This window comes from Panthera onca, chromosome B1, assembly GCF_046562875.1.
Source record: "Panthera onca isolate mPanOnc1 chromosome B1, mPanOnc1 haplotype 2, whole genome shotgun sequence".
In the NCBI taxonomy this organism is placed as follows: Eukaryota; Metazoa; Chordata; class Mammalia; order Carnivora; family Felidae; genus Panthera; species Panthera onca.
In genome coordinates this window covers 36,900,010-36,907,957 of record NC_138342.1, presented here as the reverse complement: position 1 = coordinate 36,907,957, position 7,948 = coordinate 36,900,010, and positions in this window count along the sequence as shown.

Genomic DNA, 7,948 nt, shown 5'->3' with positions numbered 1-7,948 from the left:
TCTTCTCTGCTGTTTCCTGATTTAAGTCGTTCTCTGGCAAGACACAGAAGCTTTATATCTCCGTGTCACTGAATTCTTGCCCCAGATGCACCGAAGAATTGGGAGACCCGAGACCAGAATGACGAGATAGGGTTTATGCAGTAGGTAAGTACAGCTCTTTTTCAAGAGAGAAAGCAGACCACTGCTGGAGCAAGAGTGTCAGTGGTCCTGAGAAGCCCTCGCTGCACCCCCTTTTTTTTTTCTTCACTAGGCTTTATGCCCAGCCCCAAAGCAGAGCCCAACATGGGGCTTCAAGTAAGGATCATGACCTGAACCGAAATCAAGAGTCTGACGCTTAACCAGCTGAGCCACCCAGGCGCCCTGCTAGCTACATCCTTTTAAGCCTGTTTTTAGTATATGTAAATTTGGCTTTGACTGACATTTTTTATTGACAGCTGGTGGTTATATAACATTTTGGTTTCTGTGCATACACCTATCTGTGATGCATTCTGTTATAATTGTATTTATTTGTGTGTTGTATATTTATGAGTTTCTAATGAGTTTTATTGCGACCTTAAGGGCAACTTGCACATTTTGTGGGTTCATGCTCAGCTCTTGGCAGTCCCTTTTTGGCTTTTGAGCCAGCTCTGTGGCTAGGCGCTTCCTGTTCTATTAGATCTTAGAGGTGGCTCTCAAGGTGTGGCTGTTAGCCCTCAGGGGATGGCTTCCAGGGGTGGCCAGCATCTGTTTTAAACCCCTCAATCATGCCTAACTAACTGTCTCATGCCAGGAAGCCCTTTTATCCTTTTTCAGCTCCCATACTTACCATTTTTATACACCTTAGGCTGTAGTCAAACTAGATTGATCATCATTTCACAAATAACCCTGGGTTTCTATCATTGCTTACATTATTTTACCATCTGGAATTTCCTTCTGTACTCATAAAGAGATCACTGTTCTGGGGCGCCTGTGTGGCTCAGTTAGTTAAACATCAGACCCTTGATTTCAATGCAGGTCTTGGTCTCACCATTCTTGACTTTGACCCCCACATCAGGCTCTATGCTGGCAGTGGGGAGCCTGCTTGGGATTGTCTCTCTCTCTCCCCGTCTCTCTCTGCCCCTCCACTGCTCACTGTTACTCTCTCTTTAAAATAAATAAATAAACAAAATAAAAAGAGATAACTGTTCCTTCAAAATTGTCTCAAATTTTTCTCCTACCTCCTGATTGACAACACAAGACCTAACCTGTCCCTAATGCCAATGCCCACAGCACCTGGTTTGTCCTCTATGATAATTACAGATTCATATGCTTTATATTAATAATTATTTATGTGCTTATTCCTCTCCTGATATGTAATGTTTCTAAAATCCCAGAATGAGTTTCTTCTTCTTCTTCCTTTTTTTTTTTTTTTAGAGGGAGAGAGAGTGGTCAAGAACATGTGAGTGGGGGAGGGGCAGAGGGAGAGGGAGACAGACTTCTAAGCAGCTTCCACACCCAGCACAGAGCCCCACATAAGCCTCTATCTCAGGACCATGACGTCATGACCTGAGCCAAATTCAAGAGTCAGATGCTTAACCGACTGAGCCACCCAGGCGCACCAAAAGCTTCTTTATCAACTCTGTATCCATGTAGCGCCTACTATGTGTGTGTGTTTGTATGCGTGCGTTTGTGTGTGTGTATACATATTTACATATATTTGTATTTTATGTTATTCTTAATGATTGTATCATATTCCATAATTCATGGTTTATTATAAGTTATTGATGAGCATTTTGCCTACCTTCAAATTTATTGTTACAAATAAGACTAACATGAATATCCTTTTGTGTATACAATAATAGTCTCAAATTTTATTTCTTTGGAATAGCTTCTTAGATGTGGGCTTTCTGGTCAATGAGTATACCCAATTACAATTTTAATATAGCATGCTAAATTAATTGCCGTGGAGTCTATAGTTGTATGTAATTGTATCTGTTACCTCACTATTTATCCATATTTGACATGGCTAATATTTTGAACTTATTTCTAATCTGATGGCAAATATATTCCATTGCATTTGAATTTGCATGTCCATTGCTATATTAATTCAAATTTGTCTTTAACATAGTAACTCTCAGTACTTTTTCTAGGCCATCAGTAACATCTTTTATTTCTCAGGAGTTATTTCTTCAGTATTTTGGCAGTGTCTTTGTGAGTAAGGCTTATGATCATTTGTCTAATATACAAATGAAGAGCGAATTCATTTACATAATTAGTAACATAGTAATTTCATTTTGTCCATCTCATCGTCAAAAATATGGGGTAGGAAAAGGTGCTTGCTTTGTCATTTTTTCATATGTCACAGAAGAAAAACATAAGTCTGTGTACATAATTTCTAGAAAGTTGGAGCTTATTTACCTGAGACAGTGGTCTCCTGGAATGTCATTATTTCTATCCCCACTCTTTTGCCCTAACTGCTCAAAGGATATAGGAAAATAAAATAATTGATAAAGTGTAATGTCCAAGATTTAATCTGTGCACATGTCTAAAATACAAATATATATCGTATTTGTAATGTTATGTATTTTGTAGGATCTATATTTCATAAAATTGTATGTTCATTTTCAGATGTGTTAACAATTTTTAAACTATAAGTATAGACATATAGAGATAGATTCAGCAATATAAACATGCAGTGTTGTTTTAATAGCATTATACATTTAGATAGTACTTCCATTTTATCTCCAGTATTTATGCACAAACACATTAAATGTAGACAACTATGTTATATATCACTAATACTCTCCATTTAATTATACTTTAATCTCTCCTCTTCTGTGCTTTGCATCTCAGAGTCAATAACTCTTTCCTCCTCCCTCACATGCCCTGTCAACTTTCCTGTATCTGAGTAATTTTAAATGAAATCCTATTTATCATTGTTGACACATACCCCTGTTGACACCAAGATTATTAGACTTAATTTTTTATGTATAAAATAAGAAAAAAAAATCCTCATAACACTACCCATTAAAACCAGCATCGTAACTCTATTATCTTTTGGTCTTTAAAAAGTGTCTAACAAAAATTCCGAAAACTGTTGGTATTGTTTTTTTCTGCTACAACAGATAGATCTTAGTTTTTAGAGCTACTTTTATGTAACGTGTTTGTAGAGAGGATAAAATTTATGAGAAGAATCAAGGTTGTGTCTGAGGATGATAGCAAACCATCATCACGAGCCCCCAGAATTTGCAACGGATGCTGCACTGGTGCTGACCGGTGGCAGAGAATCTCTGAGCACATCTATGCAATATTTAAATGACAGTTACGGTTAACACATGAAAAACCCAAACGATGATGTGTTTTATAAACACAATGTTAAATAATGTCTTCAATAACATATTTTCCCTAAAGGGTTTCTATTTTCTCTCCTTTGGATCATATACATAGTCTAAGCTACCAAAACTCATCAGCAAGGCTAAATTATCATTTCCATCTAAAAAGCTAATTCATTAATTATTAATGCCTGAAACTACATTTAGCAAATACAAAAAGTGGAAAAGGAAGACTCCTAGTGGGAATGATGTAGTAAAAATCTGGCTAAAATTTTGGATTATGTAATAAAATACCAAAGAATTTCTAAATGTTTCTGGCCAGTATATATATATATATTTTTTTTTTAAGTTTATTTATTTATTTTGAGAGAGAGAGCACGAGTAGAGGAGGGACAGAGGGAGAGAGAAAGAATCCCAAGCAGGCTCCATGCTGAGCATGGAGCCCAATGCAAGGGCTTGATCTCACAATCCTGGGATCATGACCTGAGCCAAGATCAAGAGTAGGATAGATGTTCAACCGAATGAGCCACTTGGATGCCCCATTTTTTTAAAAGCATATATCCATCTTTGAAGAGAAAATTGCCAGTAACCTGGTGTTGATAAGTAAAAAGTCTCTACCCAAACTTTCTCTTAGGATTTTTGTTTAAATTTGACCCTCCTTTTGTTTTTAAAGGGATTTTTAATCGTCCATGAAAATATGCCTAATGTTATTTTCATATCACATGTAGGAGAGAAATAAGAGGGTGTTCTTTAATCAAGTAGATTTATAATTGTGTTTTTCTAATAACTAGAAATTTTTATTGTTTGGAAGATAGGACCACTGTCTTCCCTGCGTGTTCAGAATCCTTGGTGTCACAAGTATTGACTCCTCATAGTTTTGTCGTTTAAGACACTGCCATGGCTGTATTTCCCAGAGGTGTGCTTTAATAGTGTTTAGTATAGGTGTTTTTGGTAGCTTGCTACTTTCAATCATTTTAGAGACCTAAAATATCTGAGAAGACTAAAGTGTTTGTTCAGAGGCATGCCGGAAATAAAAGCTTAGCCTGTCTTTAGATTCCGTTATTTTGACCTCACCTAGTTGCTATTGGCCACAATGTATCTAATGAGGACACTTAATAACCATGAATACTCACAAAAAGAGGACTTATTTCCCTAATTCAGAATTTTCTTGGCATAAACCTTTCAATGTTAGCAAAGAGTTTAATTCTTCATTACCTCACAGACACAAGATTCTCTCTCTTCCTTCATTTCTCCCTCCTTTCCTCTTTCTTTCTCTCTTTCTCTCTTGCTTTCTTGCTTTCTTGCTTTTCTTTCTCTTTTATAAATTTGGCTTCCCTGTTTTGCAGTAAAGCTGGTGCCTGAGTTGTTAAGAAGGTCTTCTGTGATTTTTGGTTTTGTTATTACATGGTTCATGGAGCAGAGAAAAGAGAAGTCTGAAAATAAAAGAATTTTAGAAGACCTTGTCCCAAGCTGCTTAACTGAATATGAATTATAAAATGAATCCTAGAAAAAAATATTTCTGGTAAATTTATCTTTGGCTCTGATTGGCTATGGGGGTGGGGAGTTCCCATACTAAATTGTTCAAAATTTACTTTCTACTCATTACATTTGGAACATTACACAGATTTTATTAATGACACTATCCTTGACTATCACAGTGTTATATTCCTAAGCAATGAATTGTAAAATCCAGTACAAAAATAATCATTTGAGGGCTGAGAGAGAGAAAGGGCAGTAATAATGCATTACAATAAGGCTGGAGTAAATAAAACCTTAGTATTTTATATGATAGGATGATAGACAGGAAAAGGAGAGTGAGAGGACAATTCAGAAAAATGTAGAAAGCACGAGAAAAAAAAAACTGTTGAGAAAAGACAGTACAACAGAGAAACTGAAAATGGGAAAATTAAAAAGATAAATGCAGAACACAACAGTTTAAGGAGAACGAGAAGAGTAGAAAAAAAGAAAAGGTCAAAAGTGAAGGAAAAATAACCAAAAATGTAACTAGTATGAAGAGAGGGAAAACACGAAAGAAGGAAAGAACAGATGAAATGTTAAATTAATCAAATCAAAGATGCTTTAATGAGATACAAATGAAAAGAATGATATAACATTCCAATCCTTTTTATTTGAGTTTGTATCAGAAGTGAGTGATTAGCATACTCAAAGTCATTTTGATGTGATTTGAAGTGTTGTTGTTCAGAGTCGATGGCCAAGAAAGAATTCTTGAGGTATCTTTGGTGCAAAAAGGTGGTTTTATTAAAGCACAGGGACAGAATCCGTGGGCAGAAAGAGCCACACTGGAGTTGTGACAGGTGACTGATTATATACCTTTAGGTTGGGAGGGGGTTAGGGATAGCGTAAGTCTCTAAGGAATTTTGGAAGCAAGATTTCCAGGACCTTGATGGGCTAGCTGTTGTTAGGAAAAGGTCATTTATTACTGTTTAGTAAAACCTCAGTCATGAGACCCTTCAGATATATATCCAGAGGGTTCTTTTGTTTGGAGTATGATTGCCAACATATATTTTTGGGGGGTTAGAGACAAAGGAAGTTTCCAAAGGAATTTTTATATGTTAGAGTAGATTCAGAGGATCCTGGGGAGAAGACGGGGAGGGATAATGTTAAGCTAAGCTTGCCTTTGCCCTTAGCAAGTGTCAGCATCAAGGCAGCTGAGCTCTGAGAAGAAGGTCACTCTGCCTGTTTCAAGGAATTGCCAATGGGCTGTAGGCCGTAAGGAAATTTAATTTTTTTCTTCTGCCTTTGTTTCCCACATCAATTTCACATGGGAAAAAAATCAGCAAAATGCAAACCATTCAAATGCTTTTCATGAAGACTAAAATTTGCTTTCATCTTTTATGATTCTCCCAGTGTTTCGTGTGTGTGTGTGTGTGTGTGTGTGTGTGTGTGATATGTGTTTGTGTATTTACAGATTCGAGGCTGCTTCCACTGGTAATTTTCAGTTATATCTTTATATTTAACAAAACGATTATTTAATTGGACTTTTCTCAGGGAGTTAACATAGAAGAAGGCAGAGATTAATATTCATTTCAATTCTACAATTTGAGGTTTTGGAAAGAGGGACTTGCCTGATTTGAAACAATTAAATGATTAATTAAGTTTTCCCAATAGAGTGAAACCTCTGCTATTAAAATTAAAATTTGCTTTATATGGGAATAGCTGTCTGTAACTTCTATAATATTAATAACCAAATGCAAAAGGAAATAATGGATGAAAATAGCCCACAGGAGAAACCAAAACCATTTATATCAGTGGAGGTTGAGATGTAGAGCTTAAATTATTTCACAAATGCAACATAAGACATCTATATAATGACAGAAAAAAGCAAGTTTCAATGGTCAGAAAAAGGGTTGCTGAGGTTTTATGATTAGTTATAGGATACATTTAAGTTTTTCTGTTGTTATGTAGTTAACACTTGCTAATGACTTAGGATCAATGTGATTAATGGACCATTCTCTCTGCAAATTTGTTTTCTGTGCTGCAGGAAGAAATACCAAGCCGTAGTGGTAAAAAAAAAAATAATTAAGGCAAGAACAATGACTTTACAGAGAATAAAAGCAAAATCTGTCAAAATAGCTCTAGAGCTAGTCCAAGAGGAGCCCAGCTCTCTTTCTGGATGTTGCCTCTGACAAGAAACAAGGGGGAAAGCTTTACCCATACTCACTGGAGATTTTAATTTATTTTAACAGAAGCACTTCCAAGATCACTGGTTTGTAAAATGTGCCCAGAGCTGAGCCCTTAGGAGCACTTCCAAACAACAACGTATCATTTTCCTCTTTGCCAAATCTGTTTATTTATTATTGAATACCCATCCCCTTGGCCTCAGAACAGATTTTTTTTTTTTTTTAGCCACTAAAATGAATCCCAGTTATTCTGTCTTTATACAGTCACAAACACAAAAGCCTATAATCTCCAAGAATAAAGTATTTGTAAAACCAGATAGACTCCTCCTGGTGCTAATGCAGGAGGTGATGCTTGTGGAATGGCATTGTGTCTGCCATCGGGGTTGGTGAGCAAAGGGATAGAAATTTGAATTCTGCCTCCCAGATACCTGGTCCTGCGTGAGTTAGAAAGCTTGGGTTGTTGGGGCACCTGGGAGGCTCAGTCGGTTAAGCGTCCAACTTCGGCTCAGGTCATGATCTCGCAGTTCATGAGTTCAAGCCCGGCATCAGGCTCAGAGCCTGGAGCCTGCTTCAGATGCTGTGTCTCCCTCTCTCTCTGCCCCTCCCCCACTCACACTTTGTCTCTCTCTCTCTCTCTCTCTCAAAAATAAAGATTAAAAAAAATTAAAAAAGAAAAAAAGAAAGAGTGGGTTGAGTTAAGGAGAAGTGATTGCCCAAATCATCTGTCCTACCAGAAGAACCAGCTGGCACAACCATAGCACAGGGTTGCTTGTTCCCACTGGGCTAGGGGGAATGGCTGTTGAAGCTCAGAAGGAAGAATTTGGAAAACAAAAATACAGTTTCTGCTTTCCTCTTCCCTCCTCGTCTCTCAGATATTTGCAGGGAATGAGTTTAAGCCCATTGGTTCTGCCTAGATCCCTTTACTGAGCCCCACAGTAACTTTGCTAGTTTTCCCTTTTCTCTAAATGTATCTATCGTTACATCAACAGGCTTCTAGAGTTCCATCACTGCAAAGGA